This window comes from Lonchura striata, chromosome 1 (genome assembly GCF_050655825.1).
Source record: "Lonchura striata isolate lonStrDom1 chromosome 1, ASM5065582v1, whole genome shotgun sequence".
Taxonomy (NCBI): Eukaryota; Metazoa; Chordata; class Aves; order Passeriformes; family Estrildidae; genus Lonchura; species Lonchura striata.
The window spans coordinates 1,119,210-1,125,101 of NC_140703.1; the positions used below are offsets into that span (position 1 = coordinate 1,119,210).

Here is a 5,892-nt window from a genome sequence, read left to right on the forward strand (position 1 = left end):
CCCGGCCGCCCTTCCAATCCGGGCGCGGTTCCTGCGATTTCGGCCCGCTCAGTCGCGGCCCGACTCCTCAGCCTGGCCCCGCTCCCCCGTGCGCTTGAGGCGCCGCTCCCGGCGCCGCTTTGGGAGCCGGCGGAGCGCTATCCCTGCTGCCGCAACCTCGGCAGGCGCTGGGGCCGGGAAGGGCGGGCGGGAGCTCCCCGTCAGGCGCCGGCCGGGATTTCTCCCAGGGAAACGGGCTGACGGCGGGGAGCGGGCGGACCCGGCCCCTGCAATGGCGGCGGCGGGAGCGGCGCGTGAGGGGAGCGCGGGGTGGTCGCGAGCCGAGCGCGGCGGGAATGGGCGGGCTCGGATTGGTGGGGCCGGCGCTGCCTCGGGTTGTGATTGGCTGGCTGGCCCGGCTCTGAGGCATAAGTAGCGTGCGTGGGGGAGGCGGGGGCGTCAGTTCGGCGGCGGGGCTGGAGGCGACGGGAGCTGCGGAAGCGCGTTCCGAGGAGGAGCGCCGCTGCGCCGGGACGGGTCCCCTGCGGCTGCCGATCCGAGGAGCGCTGGTGAGCACGCACGCGACTCCCGCGTCTGCCTGCGGCGGCGTCCGGGGGCCGGCGGTGTCCAGTTGTTTGCGCCGCGCCCTGCCCGGCTCGGGCGGCCAGAGGCTGGTGCGAGGCCTGGCGTGGCGCAGGGGGGACCGGCTGCTGTCACTGGGGAGTAGCCCTTTCGCGCTTTCTGGATTTAAAGTAACATTGAGAATACTGGGAATAAAGCCGGTTGTTTGCTTTCTTACTATTTGATTTTGATTTTACTTAATAATTTTATCTATATTGCATTACTTCATTGTTTTGTTCGTTTTATTAAGTTTAATTTGTTTCTGTTTGTTTTCTTTTTCCGATTTTGATTTAGTAAGGGTTGTGCGGCTGGAGCTGAATCACGGGTTGTGAGGTCACCGGAGACATAAAGGCTCAGGGTGTGGAATAAGGACTTTGGCACGAGTCAAGCCCAAAACAATGTGGAGCAGTGGAAATGCTGGGGCTGGAGTTGGATAAATGCCCTGGGAGAGGGGCATGGAGCCGCAGTGCAGGGCCTGCAGGAGATGCCTGGGGGTTCCCAGCTCCTGCCCCGTGGTACCAAGCAGAGTCTGAGGATGTGGGGGCTCGGAGGGTTCCAGGGTCCACGCAGCAGCACAAGGGCACCTATTGGGATGTGGGAGCAGGGGCCCGGTGGCTATTCCCAGCCCCTGGGGCTGCCTGGGGGAGGTGAGGGGGCCTTTGGGGAGGTGCTCGGCTGAAACCCAGGCTGTGGGGGAAGGTAGATGTTTGGCTTCAGGGCTCAAGGGTCCCTAAAGTTGGGATCCCATTAGGGTGGGTGGGATAGCTGCAAGAGGCATTGACATTATGACAGCAACTGATTTCTGCCCTTATCAACAGCTCCAAGCAGCAGTGAGAAGCAGGAGCAGCTTTTAGATGCAGGCAGTAGGAAGCTGAGGAGCTGGAGCTGAGGCAGCAGAGCCGGAGGACACAGAAATGTGGTAGGGTTCGGGGTAAAACCCCTGTGCAGCTGGGATAGGGAATATGGAGCTGGGATGGGAATTGCATGGCTGGAGCTGAAATTGCTTCAAGGGCTCTGATAGAGAGTGTAGAGCAGTTACTGGGGGAGGGATGGTTAGGATGGGGCAGGAATATGGGCTCAAGAGCTGAACTGAAACCATACAGAGCTAAAGCAAAAGCAAAGATCCTGCCCTGAGAGCCAGAAGCAGTGTTACGTAGCACTGCTGGGAAGGTGTTGAGGAGGAAGTGAAACGGAAGAGATGGCAGTGAAATAAAGCTTGTGGGTGAAGAGCTGAAATCACTGGGGCTGGGAAAGGGGATTTGTAGGGCGGGTGCTGTAATCACTGCAGGGCTGTGAAAGGGGGCTGCACACTCCATAGGATCCGAAGGGCTGGCACAGGGACTGTGGGGTTCTTGCTGCCACATCCCTTTTATGCCTCTGACATGGATGCTGGGGCTGGGCTTGTGACTGAGACTGGATCAGGATGTTTGGTATATATATATTTTTTAATTGTGTAACCAGATGGATTAAGGAAATTGGACACCCGTAGCAGATTTCTGTTGGATCTGTGTCTGTGAGAATTGGGATGCGTGCTGGAGATGGAGAGACGCTGTTGGAGAGTGGCAACAGCGGCAGGTGTGAGCTGTGTGGATGTGGAGGGCTCACAGCAGCCCCAGGTGTGAGCTGTGAGGATGATGAGGAGGGGGCGGCTCCTTCGGCGGCTGATTTAGGGGGTTTTCCTCACATCTCTTTTGCACGGAGCTGCTGGAGGAGAGGAGTTTTTGGGGGGCTCCCGGGGCTGTCTCCTGGAAGGACGGTGAGCGCTTCGGACAGGGTCCGGGGAATCACCTGGATCCCCACCTGGATACGTGGAGCATTGCTCAAAGGAGGGGCCGAGGGACAAATCTTTGTGTCGAGAAGCAGCAGCCAAGGAGGTGAGCCGGTGCGCCTTTGTAGCGGGGATTTTTCCCCTTTCCCTTTGAGATTTTGTCATCCTGAGGTTGAATTGGAGGGGGCAGTCCTGTGGTCCCGCCTTTTAAGGGGTTTGGATTGAGGTAAGAAGCCCCCTTTTGCCATCATTTGAGGCAAGCCGCTTCTTTTCTTCTCTTCTAGGGGACGCAGTTGAAGGGGAGCCCACATTTCTTTTCCCTCGTTGGGGTGAGGTGAGCGCCGGAGCGTGGCGTCAGAGTCGGGGCTGCAGAGGAAGGGAGCTGCAGCCGTGGCAGCGCTGGCAGGGCGGGGGTCGGGCTGTGCCGCTGCATTCGGGGCGCTTCTTCTGCCCCCGGCCCGGCAGCGAAGGGTCCGGCGCGGAGCCCTGCCGGCAGTGCCGGGGCTGGCCGGGGCGGAAGGGGAGCTGGGCGCGGCTGGGCTGCCGCGGGCCCGCCGGAGCCGCGCCGGTGCGAGCCGTGCGGAGCCGAGCGGAGCTTTGGCCGGGCCGGCGGGCGGGGGAGGCGGCGCGGGCGGGGCCGGTGCCGGCCGGTGCCGCCGCTCCGTCCGCTCCGGGCGCGGGGCTCGGGCGCCGCCGGGGCCCCCCGGGCCCGGTGCCGGCCCCGCCGGGCCGGGGGCAGCGGGCGGGGGTCTGCCGGCGCGGCGCCGCCTCTGCCTGCCGGAGGAGCCGCTTTCCTGCCGGAGCCGCGCTGCGCCCGGGGCCGGGAGCGCGGCTCCGCATCTTCCAGCCTCCCTCGCTGCGCTGCTTTTGAGGCGCTCCTGAGGAATTTTTTGGGTCGTTTTCTTTTGTTCGTAGTTGGTGTATGAGAACGGTCACGGTGTACTTGTTGGTTGTTACGGTTCTTGGTTCACGTGCTGTGACAAGGGTTTTATTGGATTGAGTTTGTTGTTGGATTTTTTTTTTTTGTGCGATATGTTGGATGTTTGTTTTGTTTTGATTATTTTCATATTGTGAAAATATGATTGTAGTTATCTTCTTAAAGGATATGTTTTTTTAAGGTTTTACACTGATTTTTATGGGTCGTAGCATGAAGTACCGGGTTGGTTTTTAATTAGGTTGTGGTGGCTTTTATTAGCATGAGTATGTAGTGTTAGTTTTGGTGGGCTTGAGGTAGTGTGCTGTAGTGAATTAGTGAGGGTTTTTTTTTAATCTTGGTAATTGCATTTTTTAAATTTTCCAATAGAGGTTTTATTCATTTGGTTTGTTTAATTGTTGTGGACGTTTTATTGTTACCGGTAATTTGGGACTTATTGTTTGTGGTTACATTTCTCTTTTGGTGACGTGTTTATTTCTTGTTGTGACGCGGCAGGCACTCCCCTCGCCGCGGCACCCCGAGCGGTGCCGTGCTGGGCTGCGAGAGGGAAGAGAATGGGCGGCCGCTCCCCCTGTGAAGCTCTGCTGTGGTATTTGTATTTTGATGGTTTGAGGCATTATGGGTTTATTGAGTTAGGAATAATTTTTTGTTGTCGTTACTGTATTTATTTGGGTTTTTGTTTCAGTTTGATGTATTTGTTGGTTGCTTTTTATTAGTGTTTTTTTTTAGGAACTTGTGTATTTATACGGTGGATTTTTTTAGGTAGTTATTTATGTGGGTGCTTCTCTTTTTATTGTCTAGTGGTTTAGGTTTTTGTTAATCTCCTTTATTACTTTGATTTTTAAAGCTAACTTAGCAGAATACTGGTTACTCTTTGAGTTAGTGTAGAGGTACGGTTTTAATTTTTAGCAGCTTTCAGGGTCTGTTGTATGGTTTGAAGTTTAGTAAGTTGGTTGGACTTCTTTTTCTAGTGGGTTTTGTGATTTGTTTTGTGGGTTTCTCTAGGGCTGATTTTTATTTTTGTTTCATTTTTGTGATGTGTCTCACTGACAACTGTTAGTGAAAAGAGTGTAGTGTGGGGTTGTTTTTGCTGGTAGTTAGTTCTATGGTGGTGTATTTTTAGTCTCTGTTGTTTGTTTTTGGGTTTCTTTTGTTAAAGTTTTCATTTTGGGGTTAATTTTTAATTATTTTTAAGGTTTTAGGGCGATTGAGATTTTTTTATATGGATGTCCTGTATGATAACAGTTAATTTATTTGCTTTATGTGGCATTGATGGCAGGGTAGAGGACATTTTTGTATAGAATGTGTATTTTAATCATAGTACTAAAATAATACCATGGTAAGAGGGGCTGTGTTTTATTGTTTGTTTCTGAGGTGGTTTGGCATTTTCTTATAGGTTGGGGTTTTTTTTTGTTGGCTCGTGGAGCCATTCTGGCTGTTTTTGATGAAATTGGTGGGACTTTGATGCTTTTTGATTTTGCTTTTTTTTTTTTTTTTTTTTTTTTTTTTTGTGGTGTAATAGTCTTTTAGAAGAATTTGGATGATTTTAAAAGTATTTTTGTTATACTTTTCATCTAATGTTGCTGGATTATTACAGATGTTTTGGAGCTTTATTTTTTTAAGTTTCATTTGGATGAGTTTATGCTGGATGGTAGGACTGTGTTCTTATTTTTGGGGCAGTTGGTTGTAGGTGTATTGTATGTTTTTCAAGTGAAGGTAAATCGAGGTTTGTATTTGGTTGTTAGAGGAATAGAGAAAAATGTTTTGGTGATGTTAACAGTGGTGTGTTTTTTTGGGGTTTTTGATTTATAGTAAGTCTGGTACGGTAGTGTTTAATGGTGGAGTTCTTTAAGGTATGATAGTTTATAGTTAATTCTTATTGGTTTTAGATTTGTGTGTAAGTTAGAGGAGGTTATTGAAGGGTAAGCGGGTGTTTTAGATGAGTTTTAGTGTTTCAGTTGATAGAGCATTTTTTGGATGGGAGTTAGAGTATTTTGAGTTGTTTGGTGTCGCTGGTGATGTATTGTTGAGGTGGTAAGGAGTATTTGTTGGGTTTTTTTAAAGAAGGTTTATTGTAGATAGTTTTAGATAGTTGTGGTGGGTTGCTTGATTGTTTTATGTTTTTTAGCCTTTTTGTAGTTATTTGAAATATGTTAGAGTTTTTTGGGTTTATTGAAATACTTGATTTTGAGGAAGTTCCTATTTAGAATGTTTGAATTTTTTTGGCTTAAAATAAAAAATTTATATTCTAGTTATAGTGAGGATTATTTTTTTTTTCTTTTCTTACTGCTATATTTTGTGATATTTGTGTTAGGTAGTAGTAGGGATAGCTTTACTTTTATACGTTGAAACGAGGGTAGTGCATACTGGTGTTCATAAAGGTTTAATATTTTTATGGTTCTGATGTGTTAGGTTAACGAATTTATAACGTTTACAAGACTTTTTTTTGTTTTTATTTCAATACAGGCAGGATTTTCTTAGTTTTCAGGATTTGTTTGGCATAGATTTTAGAGGTGTAATTGAGGGGATAGGACAGGGTGTCTCTGTTAATCTATTTGGCAATTTGGATACTGGGTAAATAAAATTAATA

General features: G+C 49.7%; 1 long non-coding RNA gene across 1 annotated transcript; it reads left to right on the forward strand.

Moving 5' to 3' along the window:
* Nucleotides 1-285: 285 nt before the first annotated feature.
* LOC146768556 (uncharacterized) lies at nt 286-1,507 on the forward strand. The gene is made up of 3 exons (XR_014950119.1): nt 286-548; nt 895-958; nt 1,419-1,507. It is a non-coding gene; the product is annotated as an uncharacterized LOC146768556 (long non-coding RNA).
* The last annotated feature ends 4,385 nt before the right edge of the window (nt 1,508-5,892 follow it).